This window comes from Vulpes vulpes, chromosome 13 (assembly GCF_048418805.1).
Source record: "Vulpes vulpes isolate BD-2025 chromosome 13, VulVul3, whole genome shotgun sequence".
NCBI classification, from domain to species: Eukaryota; Metazoa; Chordata; class Mammalia; order Carnivora; family Canidae; genus Vulpes; species Vulpes vulpes.
In genome coordinates, this window is record NC_132792.1 from 114,768,674 (window position 1) to 114,789,070 (window position 20,397).

General features: G+C 41.2%; 1 protein-coding gene across 3 annotated transcripts in view; it reads left to right on the forward strand.

The window, feature by feature from the left end:
• The window catches only part of SLC14A2 (solute carrier family 14 member 2), a 487,566-nt gene that overhangs the window by 299,501 nt on the left and 167,668 nt on the right, over positions 1 to 20,397 (forward strand). For all 3 annotated transcript variants that reach the window (XM_072732278.1, XM_072732277.1, XM_025996872.2), the window contains one exon: positions 6,042 to 6,128. The gene's annotated coding sequence lies outside the window, so the exon portion shown is untranslated. The remainder of the gene's footprint in view (positions 1 to 6,041; positions 6,129 to 20,397) is intronic.

Sequence of the window (20,397 nt, forward strand, 5' to 3'; positions counted from 1 at the left end):
TAACATTTTTTTAATCCTTTAAACTTAATTCTTAATAAGGTTTTTGTAAGCACAGATCCACTGTCTCCTAGCATGAGATGTTGCTGTGGAAAATTCTGAAACCAACCTAATTCTTTTCCCCTTAGAAAAGACGTTTTGGTTTTGGTTTTGGTTTATATTGTTTGTTTTGGTTTTTTTGTTTGTTTTTTTTGATGGTTAAGAGTCTTTCTTTACATTTTGGGTTGTTGGCTCTGTATCGATTTTTTCACAGACAGTTTATGTTTGGTTTTGGTTTGGTTTGTCTATGCTTTGTACATAGACTTAAATATCTTATTTCTGGAAAATGTGTTGTAATTATATTTCTTCAAATACAATTTATATTCTATTTTTTTCAATACTCTGTTAAATACTGCTTGGTCTATTTATGCATACACATAGGTCTACTTGATCTGTTTCATCTTCCATAGCTGCCATGTTCTTTTTATAATCCTTTTTAAGTATTAATTTCCATTTTCTTTTTGCTCACTTCAGCATTCTTGATCTTAAGCCCACTTTTTTGAGCATTGTCTATTTACCTGTCTGCTGCCTCTTTGGCTTCTGAATCTCCTCCACTTCTCCCCTGAACTCTGCTAGCTCACTTTTTGTCTCTTTCAGTTGTCTCAACATTTCTTCCTTGATTTTCTATTTTATATAAGTGATCTTTCTTCATTAAGTTTTGTGTTTTTTTGTTTATCTATGCTTATTTGCTTGCCCAGTTCCTTTAGCTCTGTGACAACACAACTTCAGATGTGTTTTTTGTCCATTTGTTTTCTTTAATCATAACCTTCTTTTCTTTGCAGTATGTTTGTGGAGCTCTTTGGATAGTTTCTTCCTTCCTTCCTTTCTTTGTCTTTCTTTTTTCTTTCTTTCTTTCTTTCTTTCTTTCTTTCTTTCTTTCTTCCTTCCTTCCTTCCTTCCTTCCTTCCTTCCTTCCCTTCTTCCTTCCTTCCTTCCCTTCTTCCTTCCTTCCCTTCTTCCTTCCTTCCTTCCTTCCTTCCTTCCTTCCTTCCTTCCTTCCTCCCTTCCTTTCTCTCTCTCTCTCTCTCTCTCTCTCTTTCTTTATTTTTATAAGTAACACAGGGCTTGAACTCACAACCCTGAGCTGAAATTAAGAGTCGGACACTTAGCTGACTGAGCCAACCAGGCACCTCCTGATAGTTTATTTTCTATTCTGACTTGTACTTGATGGAGATAAGCTCTTTCTATTTTGTCAGCTATTTTGTAGAAAGTTTATGGGGCAGGGTCCAGGCCATGATACCATCCATCAGAGTCTCTTTCATTTGCAGAACTACACTTTATAACACACAGGGTTGTGTGTATGCATATATGTACATGTTGATTTAGCCTTTACTTCAGCCCAAAAGAAAGAAGAGATTGACAATTGCAAGACTGATTAATACTGAACCTGTGCTCTCCAGTCTGCCTCCCCAACAGACTGCTTCCTGCAGAGAGAGCACCCTGAAGTGCTTTCTTGTTTATACCATATTCCCTGCTTCTTGATGGAGCCAGACAGGGTCCAGGGATGTTCTCACAGACAGCTGATTCACCGTAGACCTGTTGTTTACCAAAAGATGGCATTGGTTCTGTCCTCTTTGATGAGCTCTGTGCTCTGCCACCCGTGCTTGAGGTCCTTGCCAGTAGACATCCTTTAGCATCTACCTGCTCCCGGTTGGAACTTTATTGCATATGACAGCTTTTCCTCAACAAAGGTGAAGTTTGCATTTTTGTTTTTCATTTTCCTTATTGTTTTGGAATGAATTTAGAAAGAGGTGAACAAAGCTTTCTTCACACTGCTATCTTAAAAGTAGAAGTCCTGTCTAAAAGGATGTAAACCCTTGTCTTGCTCTGTCTGAATCTCCGGCTTAATTATATCTGGGAAAAGAAGATGCTCAATAAATACTTGTTAGATGAAATAAATAAATGAAAGAATGAACAATTCTTAAATGTAATAGTTGAGACATAACTGCATTTATTAAGACCTCTCTTCAGAAGAACTTCAGGAACTAATCTCCTAGTTCCTCCTTGCTATAGCATAACAAGGCGTATTTTCCAGGGCATTTCTTATGGTTTAAAGATCTTCTGCCCACCTTTCTCCCATCTTTCACTATCTTGTCTCAGCATCCTGCTGTCACTCAGTATTGGAACTCAGAGTAACTGGTACACATGAACAGTGAATTCTACAGGAACACTTTATATAGTGGAGAGTTTCTTTCTAGTTTGTTATCTAGCCTGTTTTTATAGATGCATTTTGCAATTGTTTCTCCTTGGCTTGTTTCTGAAATTGGAAAAGCACTGTATCCTCTTTACCATGAATCATCAGAAAATAAAGGCAGAGTGATGTCATTCTGCACCCTGTTTTGGTAAGGAATGGAGATAATTGTTCACGTTTCCCCAGGTCCCCCAGGGTCCAACATTGGTCTGGACTCTATCCAAATGCAGCCAAAGAGGAAGGATCGTTTGAGAAATGGAACACTGCAAGATACAGCCACTCTTTTCAGCCCCTGTGAATTCCATAGGGATTTTAGCGTACATGTGATTCAAGAAAAGATCAGCCTGGCTGTCAGAAGAGATACTGAGTCCAGCTTTCTTTATGGTTTCCCTTTCAAAAGAGAAGAGCCTTTAACTCAAGGAATCTACTTCTTAAGGCCCCTGAGAACAAGATGTACATCTCAGACTATTCTTATGCATTCCAGGAGGCATTTGGGAAATATATATGTTAATTTCTGATTGTCCTTGGGACTACAGGTAAAACCAAAAGCTGTCCTACTAGCTCAAACACCTTCAGTGCCTAATCTGACAAAATTCCTCATTCCTTTTAAGGGCTCTTCAAGGGATGATTTCCTTTCTTATCTTCCTTTTCTTGAGTCACTCAAACTCCTCCAAATTGTTCATGCTCTGCACCCTTCTCATTGCTGAGCTAACTGCAATTGGTTACCCATTACTGCGCATGTTGACAGACAGGGAATCCAGAGTCATGTCGACTATCCATGGACTATCCATGCCAGCCTGCAAAATTTAGATGGGTAAGACAACAGGAAAGGGAGAGCCTGGGGGATGCACACCCCTAGTCCTTATTACAGGTATTCCAAACAGAAGTACAATAACCAGCCATGTCTGCCTACAACTAGGTGCATCAATGCTCTTCCTTCCAGATGTCCATTGATATTACCCCTGCAGCCCACATAACCAAAGTAGAACTCTCACTTACCTGCCTGAAAACCTGTGTCTGCCCAAACCCTACCCCTGCCTTTGGGGCCTTGATGAGCTTCCATTAGGGGCACTCTGCTTTGTCAGGGACAGTTCTAGCTTATGTCTGATATCCTATCAAATTAAGCATTTGTCCCAGTCAAAAGTGATTTTTGTATGACAGATTATATGCTCTCCCTAGTTTAATTAAATGCCTGATTTTCAAAAGGCAGCATGAGTCAGAATGTCTCTGGTTATAAGAAAAGTCTTTCTCTTGGTATGCCTTGGTGGCTCAGCGGTTGAGCATCTGCCTTTAGCTCAGGGCATGATCCCCAAGTCATGGGATGGAGTCCCACATCAGGCTCCCTTCATGGAGCCTGCTTCTCCCTCTGCCTGTGTCTCTGCTTCTCTCTCAGTGTCTATCATGAATAAATAAATAAAATATTTTTTAAAAAAGAAAAGTCTTTCTCTTTTTCTCACCTTTGTAGAAGAATATTAGGATGCACCAAAAGAATGACACCAGAAGAATGACACAGGGACTTGAAGTCTCAGCACATAAATGACCTGGGGCAGGTGATTGGGGAAAAGTTGACACTGAAGGGTGTCCAGGCAATCTCAGAGAAATTTTATGTGAGGCTAAAGGGAAGAAACCTATCCCAGAGATTAGGAAGGAGGGACAGGACTCCAGGCTTAGGGGAGATATTTGGGGATAATACACTCCCCAGGTCAGAAAGAAGGGCATTTGTGGAGAACAGGCATTCTGTGTGCCCTTTTTTCTCCCTCTTTATGTCTGCACACTTTGACCAATAATGCACCAGTGATTTCTCTCTGGTATTTCATTTATGGCAATAACTTCAGGTCCTGTGTCTGGTCATAATGGTGATCTATGTATGCCATCTACAGTGGGCATGGATAATGAATCCTATTTTATTTCTTAATTAAGAATTTGAAAGTACTGCAAATTACTGCAATTAACATGGATTTTCTTCCTCATTTATTTACTTATTTCGATGCCTGAAATTGCACCCTTAGCTTAAACCAACCACAGGGTTCAGAGCCTGTTAAAATATATAGCATTCATTAAAATATTTATTCTTCCCCAACAGTGAAGTTGCAATTTGGAAATGGTGGCGATATCTATGTATACAAAATTCTTCCCCCCTGCAAAAATAAACTATAACTATCTCTATCTATATAAATACAAATGTATAGAATATAAAATTCATCCAGCTAATTTAGAAAGTCGAATTTGTTGACAATCCTTTGTGTAACTGAAATAAACTAAGATTTTCAGAATAGCTCATTATTATTTTAACTTCAACCAGTGCTGTTGTTTTCCCTTTCAAAGTTCTTGGAGATTTGAGCATCATCATATTTTCAGAAGATCAGTGCTCACTGAAAAATAATAAAAACAATTTAAGGGTGGTTGAATTCATCTCACTGACTTCAAAACAACAGAATCTCAATAAACTATTTAACATCAAATTATCTAGTACTTTTGAAGATTCAACCTTAGTCTTCATTCTTGGGTTTATGGATTTAGTTTTGTTTCTAACTGGTTTGCATAGAGACACAGCTCAAGAGAGAGTGGTTGACATTAACCAAAAATATGCCTTAGAACTTTAAGTCCTTCGGTGTGGGCCAGCAGCCACTCCAGACTCCAGCCCACAAGGGTGTAAATGGGTATAATTCTACCAGAAAGCAACTGAGGAATACCATCTCAAAAGCCCTAAAAGAGGAAAACCCTTTGAAATCCAGCTAGTCCACTTCAATGAATTTATCCTTAGCAAAGAATGAAGGATGTGTGCCAAGATATAGCTACAATGACATTCATTACTGCCCTGTTTATAGTAGCAAAATAAATAAAATAACCTATGTACAGCAGTAAGAGATTGAATAAATCTTATGCTGGAATACTAAAAAACTATTAAAAACGATGTGGTTTGTATTAGTTATCTATGGCTACATTACCCCAAAACTTAGCAGCTTAAAATAACAAACATATTGCAGTGTCAAGAGCCTGTGGGCAATGGCTGATCTGGGTCCTCTGACTCAGAACTCTCATAAGTCAAGGTGTTTGAACCATCTCAAGGAAAGGATCCACTTTCAAGTTCATTCAAGTGGGCATTGGCAGGATTCAGATCCTCTAAGCCTGCTGATTGGAGGTCTCCCTCAGTTCCACAGCCCTCCTTTCTGTGGGGCAGTTTACAACATAGCAGTTGGTTTCATCACAATAAACAAGCCAGAGAGCAGGAGAAGGTGAACAAGACAGGAGTCAGAGTGATTTTGTAACCTAATCTTGAACTGACATCCCATCACACTTGCCATATTCTGTCGGTTAGAAGTAAATCAGAGGTCCCACCTACACTCCAGGGGAGTTCATTACACGATGACAAGGATGCAAGAGAGCAGGGATCACTGGGAGCCATCTTAGAAGCTGCTAGATACCACATAATTGACATGTATTAAAAAATATTGGCAAAAAAAATATTCATAAAATCTTACTCAATGAAACAAAAGCAGGTCACCAAACAGCATATGCAGTATGATCTCAGTTCTATAAGTGAAAAACAACAGAAAAAAATATATATGCATATATATTAAATACTCATGAAACAGTCTGTAAGTGTCCTGTGGATTAACTAGTGATTATATCTGGGTGGCGGGATGACAGATGAGTTTTGTGTCTCATTTCCTACTATGTATTTTTTATTTTTTCTAAAATGAACATATATGGCTTACAATTTTAAAAAGAGCACATATTATTTAATTTAAACACAAAGCATTCTAAATCCTCTAAACTTCTTGTTTCTGACCTTTACTGTCCATCTTTACAGGATGTTCTTGCTCACTACTTGAAGGCACCTAAGTAGAAGTTCACGAAATTCTTTGTAGACCCCATTGAAACCACTGTCAAGGAAATTGTGAGTATGTTCTAGAATTTTCTATATTTATGTCTTCTCAAACAACTGTTACCACCAATAATGCTACCATGGAAAATTAAAAAAAAATTTTTAGTGACCTCTAAGGTCACTGGGACCACACTGTAACTACCTGAAAGAGCTGGGTCCCATGATGATCTATCTTCTTCCCCTTGAACCAGTATCTTCCTGGCTCAATCATGGTTGCTTTCATGAGTTGGCATAATCACAGGATGTCTATCTTCTCTGCAAAATTCCAACATGATAGGTTCTATTTTTATGTCAAACATAGGTGAACCAGATCTGACACTGCTGAACATATTTGCAAGTTTGTGAAAGGAAAGGGGATGGGTGAGTGAGAAGATAAAATCATTACTAATCCCCACACTTCATTGCTTTCCAGGCCACACACCACCAGGAGGGCCTGAGTTGGGATGCCACTGGTTCTAGGTTGAAATGACTTCTCCATCAATGTAAATGTTATCTTAAGGTCATTTACTGATGAAAACTATTGTTTTTCCAAACATAGATTTATTGGTTGCTTGACAAGCTGACCAATTTTTCTATACCTATACTGAGCACAGAGAAAGCTGCTTAGGTTGGGTGAGTTGGTATCCATAGAGAAGGAAGGCAGTGGTTTTTTTAAATGGCAAGGAATTAGGACCAGGTTTGAAATACTGGTGGGTATCTTCTTATTGGATATACAGTACAAGAGCTGGCATAACATCACACTCAAATCTTGGTGGTTTAACATAATAGATCATTTTTCCTTTATATAAGGCCCAGATGAGTGTTTGTCAAAGTGATGATTCAGAAACCCAGGTGTTTTCTATCTTGTGGCTTCACCATCTTCTAGGACCTTTGAGGTTTATGCTGGATTTTCTACATCTACCTGGTTGACAGGGAAGAAGACAGTGAAGATGGCTCCTACCAACCTTGACCTATAATTGACACACATTCCATTTCATGAATGACTGCCAGTCACATGGGCCTCACCTTGATTTTTTTTTAAAAAAGGCCTTGAGTTAGTCCCTGATTGGCAGTCACTTCCTAACAAATCTACTCTGTGGTAGGAGAACACACATCATGGGCTCTATCAGGAAAAATCACAGTGTTAGAAAGGTCCTATTAAGAAAATTCTTAGTGGGCATTCATTCGTCCATCACAGAGCAGGGATCAGTTGACTCATCAATAATTTTGAATAATGGACCATTCTTCTCTTTATGAAGGAACTTCTAATACCAACCATACATCCTTCTCATGATTAAGGCAACAAGTCCCTGATGTCAAACAAGGTTCTAAAGGTGCTAAGTATGCCTGCCAATGCTGGTAGTTTGCAGAACCCACTGGGTTCTCATGATACCAGCTCTAAAACCACTTTTGTCTGCCTGTCTCCCTGCCTGTCTGTCTCTCTTTCTCTCTCTCAGTCTTAGCTTCTTATTGTGTCAAATGACAGTAACAAGTTCCATTTCTTAGGATTGTTATAAAGCCACAAGGAAATAATTCGAGAAAGGGCATGGTACACACTGTCTCAACACCAGGGGCTTCTGGAGAAGCAAGTATCCACATGTGATGAATAATCTCCAAAGTGCCTTTCCAGCACTACCACAATCACTGATTCTAATAATATCCTTGTTACTATTAAGCTACAATTACAATGATTAGCACTACTGTCAATACAACATCTCTTCTCAACAGTGGTTACGTTTGGATATTTAAGTCTCATGACAACATTATAAACTGGAAAGGAGACTCACTATTACACCCATTCCATAGGTGAGATAATTGAGCCTCATGGAGGCTAAGTGATAATGACCAAGGTCACCATATAGCCCAGCCAGAGTCACCACTCGGCTCTCAAACCCAAGTTAAATGATACTACGGCACCAGATGTAAAATAGGAATGTGTTGGAAAAAATGGCATCATTGAGGAGACCTCGTCTCACCCCCTCATTGTTCAGATGACTTGGGGATGCCATTGAGGACTGATTCTTTCTATGCCCCTGGCCTCAAGTTGTCCTTTCTCCTTCCATATTAGTCAGGCTAATTGGACCTGGGTCACGGGGTGGGTGGAAAGGCAAGTAGTGACAGTGTTGGTGGTATCATTTTATAGAAGCCATAATACACGGGGCTCTTGGAAACTGTTCCAAGGAACATGAGCAGGATCCCAGAAAGGTGGGAAAGGGGGCACTTTTCCTTCTCTTTAGCTCACATGCGTATATCACTGGCCTGCATCACCAACCCTAGTGAAGTGAGTGATAAATTGGAATCTGCTACTAGGTTTCATAAATTTTTTCTCTCTTCCTTTCAATCCTTAGGACTTTTCCCAGATAATGTTAATGACTAATTCTTTAGTGACTTTATTCTTTCAATTGAGAAAGAGGAAAAAAACACAAAGAACTATCACCAGTAGCCTTAGGTTAGCAGAATAAGGTCTCTAGAGACAGTGTTTGGTCCTGAATTGGGTGACTCCAACTGCCGCCAGCAGTTGAGCTGTTGCACACATGGATCTCCCTGTAGAGCGCAGCCCCCAGACCTAGACCTGCTGTCACAGGAAGGTTATTTAAGACACCGTCCGTTAGGATTTCCTCATCTGTTAAATCAGGTGGATGATGCCCTCCTTGTCACCTCCTCGACTTTCTTCTGGAAATACTGAGACCTGGGGACTCAAACAAGTAAACAGAAAGTGCTTTGAAAAGCATAATGTGCTAAATAAATACACCAAGAGTCATCATTATCACTGTGCTATTGCCATTATTATTTTGTGGTCAGCTCAGCTTTTCTTAATGCAGAGCAGTTAATGAAGTGGCAACTGTATTGGTTTCCCACTAGGACGGTGAAGGGGCCAAATGAGGCTCTATTTTTATCCCATTTTAGTATCTGGGTTTTTATTCACAACAGCTATGTCTAGTGGGTTTATCAGTATTTTAATTACAGTGCCACTTCATTATACTTATTCCTAACAAAAACCAGGCTAAGGGCATATTTTTTTTAATCCTAAAAATGGTGGATGTTCCTAAAGAAATTCTAACTTTCACCAGCAACCAAAACACTAACACCTTTGATCCTACCTCTAAGCTTGGTACCTACAACTTTTAATGAATTATTTTCAGCATAACAAAAAAAATTTAATTGTATTTGAAGGCCTAGTAGTAGAGAGAAAAATGACAAAGTCTATTAGTCATCAGAGTTTGGTTTACAAATTGTTCACCTGCAGAGACGCACTTTTCCTATGGTCACGAGAAGTGACCGGAATAGGAAATTTAGTAATCAACATAAAGACAGGCTGGTAGAGCCAAACAAAGAGAAGGGCTATCTCACTCATCACCCTGGCATATGGCCTTTCTGTTGTTCCTATAGCATCTTAGGTAGGCTTGCCTTAGTGTCATTATCAAAAAGACAAGTAAACAACTGCCTCATTAGAAGGAAAAAAATAATAAATATTGCAAACTAGGGAATCTAGCCAGTTAGGGCCATAAAATATCAAATTAGAAGGGGCTATGCAAGCCTATGGCCCAAAATAACCATTTTATAGATAAGAGAAAGAAGGCTTACACAGCTGAAGTGCACATTCAAGGTCATGCAAATGCACAACATTAATATGCTCCTGAGGGGAGCATGTTACTTTCCTATCTTTGTTGTAACAAATCACCACATATTTAGTGGCCTAAAGCAACACAAATTTATATTCTCACCATTCCATTCTCACAGATCAGAGGCCTCGCATGGTGTCACTGGGCTAAGATCAAGGTGTTGACAGTGCTATGTTCTTTTCTGGAAACTCTGAGGAGAATCCACTTCTTTGTCCTGTCCAGCTTCCAAAGCAGCCTGCATCCTTGGCTTGTGGCCCCTTCTTCCATCTTCAAAGCCAGAAATGTTACATGTCTCTGATGTTTTTTTATGTAATCACATCTCTGACCATAGCCAGGAAGGATTCTCTGCTTTTCAGGACTCATGTGATTAGACTGAGTTCACTTGAATAATCCAGGGTAATCCCCCTATCCTGAGATCAGTAACCTTATTCACATCTGCAGAGTCCCTTTTAGCAAAAGATAATATGTTCATAGGTTCTGGGGGACATCTTTGGGCAGGGATGGGCATTATTCTGCCCACCAGAGGGAGAATGAATTTACAGAGAAACAAGATGGTGAGTTAAAATGGTTGAGTTAATGAGTTAAAATTTTTTCCACAAAAAATAACTGTGGACACCTATTGTAGGCTAGGGTCTCCAGGAATCCTACTCTACATGGAAAGTTGTTGGAAGTAAGAGTGCTCAGGATCAAGTCCTACAGGAGACAGGAATGGGTGGAGGGAGGAGCTGGGCAATCCTAAAGACTCAACTCACCCCATGGTAATCCCTAGAATGGAATGGCCCTTCAGAGTTGTCATGAGGGTCTGATCTTTAAACTCTTTCCTTCTTATTGCTTTGACCACATTAAGCAGTCACAGGGTGTGGGCTGCCCCAAGAAGGGGTTGTGACCTTGGGCAAGTCCACTCTCTTCTGAGAGGACAGTTCTCAGTATCTAGGGGAATTTGTCCTTCATTTGTAAAGGAAGCTCTAAGAAGATAATTCTTCTTCTAAAAAATTCTAAAAAAATGTGCCAACATTTTTTTAAGGTTTTATTTATTTATTCATGAGAGACACAGAGAGAGAGAGAGAGAGAGAGAGGCAGAGACACAGGTGGAGGGAGAAGCAAGCTCCATGTGGGGAGGCGGACGTGGGACTCGATCCCAGGTCTCCAGGATCAGGCCCTGGGCTGAAGGCAGTGCTAACCTGCTGAGCCACCTGGGCTGCCCTTGTGCTGACATTTCATGCCCACATTTGAAAAAAAAGTAAAAATAATGAAGTCAGCTATGGTCTGTTTTGAATGATGCCTGACAGATTTTGCAGAGTGGTTCATGAGACAGAACAGGGTCTGGAAGGAGAGTCGGACTCTTGACATTGCACGGACATGGGAGCAAGAACAGGCAAGAGTCACATGAGGAGAGGAGAATGACACTGGGTCAGAAATAGTGTTGACCCCAAAGGAAAAAACAGACAGATTGTGAGTTCTGGGGACTAAGATCCAAATTCACATCCAACCCATAGCAGAGGAGTGGACATTGCCAGAGGCTACAGGTAGGGATGGTAATGCTGATACTGGTTTAGGAAGATTCCAACAACTTCCAGCAGAGACTGGTCAAAACATTACAATCCAGCATGAGCCATGGGAGTAACTAGGGAACAGGTAAGAAGTCCTGTTTCTATAGAACTGAGGAAAAGGCAAGAGCCAAATTACCAAGGAAAGTGGTGTTCTGTATGAGATTGAGCAGGTGCACTACAGTCTCATGTCATTTGGCCCATGGATGTCATTTGGCACCAGCCCAAGTCGGATTTCAGCACAGGAGCACAGGATGTTCCAGTCATCTGAGTAGCAAAGGCTAGAAAGATGTGAGGGCATTGCCTCATGTTCTTTCACAGAACATCAGGGCTAACCTTAATGTTCGTTTTAACCAAATAGTGTCTGTGAGGAGGGTACAAAGACTGATGTGTCCCAACCCTCGAACCCCCAAGGCTCTCACTGTCTCTGGTCAGTGCTGACTGAACCCAATATCGGTGCCAGAGTGAGCTCTGTTTGTTTGTCCAGACAAACCTCATGGAATCTCAACAACCTCCACTTCTCTGCACATCCAGACTGCAAAGTCTGAAGAGAATGGTATTTAAGACAGGGGCTACCTGTATGTTCTAGAAGATTGTATAGATACTGTATGGAGTCTAACCATATTTATAGACAAAGTGGTTTTGTTTTCTTCTACATGCCTTAATTCAAGGGGTGAGAACAAAGCATTTCTACATAGTAAGCACTGTTACTTCCCTGTAAGTCCTTTGTCACATGTAACTATCAGCAAGAACAATAACAAAAACTTCTGTTTCTTGAAAGGCCTCACGTTTTACCAAGCTCTCTCATGTCCATTGTTTCTTTTCAATTTGACGATACTACTTGGGGGAGGGAATTACTATGCCCCTAGTAAAGATGAATGAACTGAGATTCAGAGAGTTGAGTGACTTACCTTAAGTCACAGGTTAGAGTCTGAAATTGGACCTGGGCCTTTCAAATACAAGTTGCTTCTACCACATTATCATAAGTCTACACCAGTGAAAGAGTTCTGTGTCTCACAACCCTGCAAGTTTAGGAGGAAGGAGAGTCAGGAAGGTAGAGAAGGCAGAGAACTGAGGAAAAAATTGTCTGACTTTCACCTTTTGTCTCAGGCTAGTTCTGAGATCACTGGTATTTGATTCCTTTTTTTTTTTTTTTTTTTTTTAAGATTTATTTACTTATTTCAGAGAGAGAGAGGGATAGGGGCAGAGGGAGAAAAGCAGACTCTCCACTGAGCATGAGCTCTATCCCAGGACCCTGAGATCATGACCTGAGCCAAAATCAAGAGTCAGAGAGGTTCAACCGACTGAGCCAACCAGGCATCCCTGTTTTTGGCTCCTTTTGCCTTTCCCTCAGTGTTTTCAACTCTTCAAAGCATTTTGTACACCCTTACCTCATTTGCTCCGCTCAGCAGTCCTGTGAGGTAGGCAGAGCACATCTGACAGATGAGAAAGCTACAGCCCAGAGAGGTTAGACCACTGGCCCAAGAACAGTTGGCCATCCAGTGGCAACATTGGAACTGGAACCCAGATCCTTGCGATGGGGATGGGATGGGGGGAAGCACCTGCTGGGAGAAGTAGGAAGGAAGCATTTCATTAAAAGATTCATCAGTATCCATATACATTTCACATTATGCAAAACGGAAGTCAAACCAATATGCTCTATACCTTAAACTTACACACTGATATAGGTTGATAATATGTCAGTAAGACTGGAAAAAATAAACTTAAAAATTCACATGAAAGTAAAACCAACAACAGCCAAGAGTTTGGGGAAAGAATGTAAAAAAGAGGCTACATCACAGGCATCAAAACACATGATAAAGCAATGTGATCAAGTGTAGGGACACAGAGACTAATGGAATAACTAGAAAGTTCAGAAAGAGACCCACGCATTTGGGAAACTTGTTATATGACAGTAGTTGATTACAAATAAATAGGTAAAGTATGGACTTTTGAAATTAGTGTCACAACAATTGGCTCCCCATATTGCAAAATTAACATTAGAGCTTTATTTCATATGCAAAATGACAAAATATTGTAAATAAACTGCAGGTGGATTTGAGGCTAAAAGTTCAAACAACAACTTTTAAACTATTTGAAGAAAATTCAGGAAAATATTTTTATATCAAATCAGGAAAAGATTTCTTAAGATACAAAAAAAAAAAAACCCCACAAAATAAAAAGATATACTGGATCACATTAAAATTTAAGATTTGTATAAGACCAAAGACACCATGAACAAAGCCAAAGGATGAGTGAGAGATTTGAAGGAGGCAGTTGCAATGCATTTGACCAGCAAAGGATTAATATCTAAGATATGTGAGGAAAATGCTGCAATAGGTAAAAGACAAACAGCCCGCTAGAAAAACAGGCAAAATATAAAAATAGAAATCAAAATGGCCTATAAAAACATGGAAAGATGCCCTACCTCATTAATAATCAAGGAAATGCCAAGTACAGTGAACAGATACCATTTCACACCTATTTAGTTGTCAGAATTAGATAGTTCAACAGTGCTGAGTTTTTGTGGGAAATAGGCACTGTCATTCTGGAGGGAGCATGTTGTTTTAACCCCTTTAGAGAGCAATTTGGAAATATCTTGTAAAAGTGAAGGTATGTGTCTCTATGACAACTACTTCTACGTCTAGATACATACCCTAGCAAAACTCATTCCGATGCATAATATGACTTATAAAAAAGGATGTTTATTATTTCAATGCTTTCCAAAATTGAAAATTTGGAAACAATCTAAATGCTCATCAATAGGTCAATGGAGGGATACCTGGGTGGCTCAGTGGTTGAGCGTCTGCCTTTGGCTCAGGTTGTGATCCCAGGGTCCTCAGTTCGAGTCCCACATCGGGCTCCCTGCAGGGAGCCTGCGTCTCCCTCTGCCTGTGTCTCTGCCTCTCTTTGTGTGTCTCTCATGAATAAATAAAATTTTAAAAAAGGAGAAGACAGGTCAATGGAAAAGCCATGTATATTTCATAGCAGTGAGGCTCCCTAACTCATTATCAAAATAGATGATTTGAGAAACTCCAAGTTGAACAAAAAAATCAAATCATATCAATGTACCATTTACATACATGTTTAAAGCATACAAAACAATATTGTCTATTACTTATGGATTCAAGCATAGGTGTGGTAAGTGCATAAACACACACACACACAGATCCATGCAGTCCAGGAGAATGGTTTCTCAGAAGAAGGAGGAGGATGATAGGCTCAAGGACAGTACAAAGACGCTTCAACTGAACCTATGTGTCATTTCATTAATTAAAAAGTAAATTAAAACAAATTCAGTGATGTGACCATTATAACATTCTGTACTGTGGCTATTGAGTGTTTGACATAGTAAACAATTCAGGAAAGAAGTTATTCACCAGCAGCCTCTCTTTCCTCTGGTGGAAATGAGAAGGCAGTGGGGAGCATGAATCTGCAGGAAACAGAGCTGACAGCTTTGAAGATTATTTTGGCTTTGGATTTCTACTCATGCACACACACCAAGACAGTTCCACACACGGGAGCAGCAGGGTCACACAAGAAGCACTGCCAAGCAAAATAGTCAAGGCACACAGAGGCGCTGCCAGCCTCAGCTCTGCCACAGCATCGAGAACATTCTGTGGCTAGGAATAGGGCCCAGGAATGACAATGGCTTAAATACAATAGGACAGCCTCTCTGTCAACATAAAAGAATTCAGAGGTTGGCAGTCCGCACCTAATATGTGTCTGCACAATGTCTCCAGGACTCAGGTTCTTTCCATCTTTCTGCTCTGCCATCCCTAGTTACACATGTTCCATCTCCAAGGTCACTTCATGATCTGAGATGGCCCCATAGCTGTAAGCCATCCAGGTCAGAAGCAAGAAGAAGGAGGAAGGAGAAAATGGTTCCCATGAGCTGTCATATAGCCTTCCATTGGTTCTTTCCTGGAAGTCCTTTAACTTACATGGACATTTTGTTGGCCATCCCTAATGTCAAAGGAAGCTAGGAAATGTTTTCTTTGCTGTTCATCACTTCACACTTTGATCAGACTTCTACTTGGGATCATTATACCTGAAGCCCTTGTCTGCCCACTTGGCTTCTACCACCCAGGGACAGGTCTGAGTTGGGCTGCTCACCTTTTCCTCCCCCCACAGCTGTGCTTCTGCACTTACACTCCATACTCTCCACCCTTTAGGAAGTGCAGTTTCTTTTCCAGGCCTATCAACTGCTAGAAACACCTGGATTCTAACTTTCCAACTCACCTCTTCCAGGGAGCTTCCCTTGGCTTATGGCCGTCCCCACTGAGACCACTTCATCTCCACGTCCATTGTCAACAGGATCTTTCACTTAGACAATCAGGCCCCCTTTGACTCTCTGGGCCGGTGATTCACAGTTTTTGGGGTTTATTTGTTTATTTATTTATTTATTTATTTATTTATTTATTTATTTATTTATGAACCCTTTCTTCAAGTGAAAAAAGTAGAAAACCCAAGGAAGTGGTAAGATGAATAAAATGGTGGTGCACAATGGGTGGAGCCCAAAGTCTTCAGAACACACTCTGAAAAGAGAATATCTTGCCCTTATTTCATAAGTGAAGACACTGCTGCCCCAAGTCAGAATTGAATTGTCCCAGGTCATGCAGCTCATAACAGCAATAATAATGACAGCATTAGCCAACACTCACCCTCTGTTTCAAGCACCAGTCTGAGTGCTTTTCATAGATTAATTAAAGGCACTAAAAGTAAAATAATAAGAAAACTCTGATTGTACCTCAGAAATAATATGAGAGTCCATTTTTTGTCCAAGGCCCAGTGAAAAAGCTTTATGCAGAAACTGCCAAGTATATCATCTATTTTATAGCTATCTGGTGATATATTGTAGTGTGTAGCACAAATTTTCTAAAAGGTTTAGCAATCAAATCAACAACGAAGAAAACCATCACCTAAATACATTTCTGTATTTTACTACTGAAATCACCCCAGGAGAATTCTATTTGCTAGGGGCTTGAGGAGAGGCCCCAGGGAGCAGCTCTGGAAGCCCTTGAACAGGGTCAGTGTCAGATGCTGGGAAATAGACTCAGAGCAGGAAGGGCAGTGAGAAGCTGCCAGCCACCCAGAGCCAGAAGGCCTTGTGCCTGGAGGTGACAGGAACAGCCTGGCTGGATGGCGTGGCGCGCTGCTTGCTGTAAGTGCCATAAGTAGTGCTGTAGATGAAATTGGCAGGAAACGTGCGTGAAGCTCACACTTTCTCTGCATCTTCACCTCTCCTTACCACCACCGTGGCGGCTTCAGGAGAGTCTCACATCTATTCTAAAGTGAACCCTCCATCTCAGCTCAGGATTCATCTCCTCCTGTCTCCTAATTAGGCTCCTACATTCTTACCTGGTCTCTCCCTTTCAATTAGATTCTTCTTCCCCCACAAACACATCATATCCCCTTTTTAAGGGGGAGAGAGAGAGAGAGAGAGAGAGAACTTTCCTCAGCCCCACTTTCCCCCCACACTAGCACCCAGTCTCTCTACTTTTCTTAATTGCCAGATTTTAAAGAAGTACTTCTTTGTTCACTGTCATGCCTGCCACATCTCCACCTTCTTTAACACCTCACAGTCTGCTTTCTGGTCCCACAATTCCACAGAACTTCTCTAATGGCCAGATACGCCAGTCTGTCCACGCCCCTGGTCTCAGCAGCATTTGTCACCGTGTAACCATTGCCTGGACCCAACATCTTAAAATAATCCCCTCCTTTGGCCTACATGACCCTGTTCCCCTGGTCTCCTCCAACACCTTCTCACCTCCTCTTGGTCCCAAGACCCCCTCCAAACTATCACCTTAGTCCTTTGATGGAAAAGACACCAGAATGATTCAACTGACTGGATGTTTGGGGGTAACACACTCTTTCAAAAATCTGAGGGACGTTTTTAAAAAATCTCCTTAAAATATGGTTTGTGTATACACATACATGCATACAGATTGGCACACACACACAAACATTATTTCAGGAGAAGCTCATGGACTTCCTAAATGAAGGGCCTCTCTCCAGAGACAAACCTTTTGTACAAAATGTAATTATAATGTCATGTGGCTGTTCCATGTAGCTTTAAGTTTTTTATTTGTTTTTTTAAAGATTTTGTTTGTTTGTTTGTTTTAGAGAGAGAAAGCAAGCAGGAGCTGGAGGAGGGACTAAAGGGGAGGGGCAGAGGGGAAGGGAGAGAAACAAGCAGACTTCTTATAGTGTGAATGAAGCCTGATGCAGTGCTTGATGCAGGGCTCTATTTCACGACTCTGAGATCATGACCTGAGCCAAAACCAAGAATCAGATGTTTAACCCACTGGGCCACCTAGGCACCCCTCCATGTTGCTTTTAAATCACATGTTTCTAGTAAGTTCTTGGCGTCAGGGGTCCTGTAATGAAGTCACACGCTTTATCAGAAGGCAGGAGCCCACCGTTCTCATCCCAGTTTTCATACCTTAAACAAGTCACCTCTCTAAACCGAAGTTACCTCTATAAAAATAGGTATTATAATTTCTTCTCTGCTGCCCAGGATTGTGGTAAAGGTCAAATGAGATGGGGAATTTGAAAACATTTTGCAGAGTTCAAAGCAGTATGGAAATGATTACCATGAAAATCACCTATCAATATCCTTCCAGGGTACACTAGCAGGGTGTCGACATGGGCTTTAATCCTGTGTTAGGCACCATGTTATGATATGACCTGGGTCCATTTCTTAGTTTGTAAACTGAAGATAACAGCTCTTCTAGCTACCTCATAGAGCCAGTATGTCTATCAAATGAAATAACAAATGTGGAGGGACTTTGCAGCTCAGCAAGGCTGAGGCGCCTGCCATTTCTCATCCTCTTCTTTGTCCCCTCTCCATGTGCATTAATTGAGTTCCGTGAGCCCAGCAGAGTGAGGCTGTGTTCACAAGAGTCCCACCGTGCCCAATGATGGAGCGTTCCTATGAAACAAGTCTGGAGTCGAATTAGACTCCAGTGAGTTAATCATGGATAATGTAATTATAAGAAGCAGCAAATAAATTGATAATAATTGGCTACTTATTATTTTTATAAAGGGTGCATGGAGAGAAAGAATATAGTGTGTGAGAAAGATTATCCATTGTAGAAATAATCACTCCTCCTAGCCACTTGGCCTACATTTGAACCCCACCCTAGGAGCAAGCATGTGCTCTTTGGTATACTGGGTCGCTATAAAATACTTTCTAAAAAAACAATTTTTTTCATAAAATAAAATACTTTCTGACCTGAAATCCTGGCTCTACCTGGATACATAGCCTCTGGTAGGTGTGCACAGGTTTCCAGCTCTCCAAAAAAGAGCACAGCAGCTGGAATTCATGTGCCTTCCTTGGTCCCAGTCCTTTCTTTTGTCCTCCACTGTGCCCAGCTGAGGCTCAGAGTTGGAGGGGGCAGGGTTTGCAGACAAACCATCAAGCTTAAGGTGGCTCCACCAGGTTTTCTCTGGTTTCAGAAAGATACAGGATTTCCATGGTGCTATGGGGAGGGAACACTATTACCTGGTGAGGACAAGCCAGGCTGCTGTCAGAGTCAGATACGTAGCAAGAAGCATGTCTCAACAATCTCTAGGATCTGGGAGGTACAAAACTGGCTCTTCATTCCAGAAGTGAGGAGAAACAAAGTGTCTTGGGCTCCCTGGGAGGGGAAGCAGAATAAGGAAATGGAAGGGAAGCCAGCGTTTATTGAGCCAAGGATATTATCTACGTATTTCATTCAATCCAGTCAACAATACTCTCACATATGGGTTTATTGTCCCCTTTTCCCAGCAAAGTACGTGAGGGCCAAAATGGCTAAAAGTTGCCCAAGATCACACAGAGAAGAAGGAACAGAGGGACTCTAGATGCCAGGCTATTTGCACTCCAGCACACTGGCTCACCAGAGGTGTCAGAGGTCTTTGCAAGTACTGGACACACCCAGAAAAAGAGACTCTCCAGTTGTGTCCTAAGACATTCCCCTTGATAAAGGACCTTTGATTATTATGTAATAGACACAGACTATACTTGAGTAAGAAGACCCCAGTCTCAGACATCTACTAGACATCTACTACCTTGTAAACCTATCTATAAAATAAACAAAACATCATCTCTCCTTTCCAGTGTGAGTTGTATAATTCAAATGCAGTGATATTTGTGACAGTACTTTGTCTTCAGAGATAGAGAGGGTGACATTGCCTCCACTCACAGGGTTGCAGCTAAAGGCCACATTCCTGCATAGACACAAAAGAACAAAGACTGTAGAGGTCCTGGGATACTGGATATGAATAAAGCAGGAGCCTAGAATGCAACCAAGGTCTGATAATGAGTTACTAGATCAGAGCACCACTACCAGTGACAAGGGGCCCCACACATCCTGCTTAAAACCTTCCTAGGATCGAATGGGTCTCAGAGCTTTGGGCAGAGCTAAGTGTTCCTGTGGTTAAGTCAATATTTTCTGACCCAGGAAGAGGAAAGTCATGGGGCAGGAAGCTGGGAGGTCATTACAGCTGGCTAGAGCAAAAATATCATGAGAGATGAGCTCTAACTCTGCCTTTCCCCTCTAATCCCTAGATACGGTGTCCTGGTTTTATGGCTCTAGAGAAAAGTATAGGCTGTCAGATCCCAGAGGATATGGACTTTTTATCTTACATGTTATTGGACTTCCTGTAGAACCTAGAAGAGTACAGAGCTCAAATAAGTGGTCCATAAAGGCAGGATACTGTGCCATCCTCCTGTGAGTTCCCACAGCTAACTTGTCCCATAATGAACTTTTCATTACGGAGAAGGTCCTAGAGGGCTTACTAAACAGATTCCCAAGTTCCCCTCGCAGATTCAGATTCACAAGGCAGGGATGGGACAGTAGTAATGTGCCTTTAACAAACTCTGTTTCCAATGGAGTATGCCCTAGGGAAAAGCTGATAGTCTATTGTTTCACGTACTATCTTGTACTGAAGTGATCTGTTTATGGGTCTAACTCCCCTGGCCATATTGATAGCTACTCCAGGACAGGGCCTGTGCCTTCTCATCCTTGTACCCCAGGCCTGGCAGAGCACCTGGCACGTCATAGGTGTTTGGTTGTGCTCACATCCAGATACATCCCATTCTCATAGGAACAGTCTCATATCTAGGGCTTGTATAGTTTACAAGCA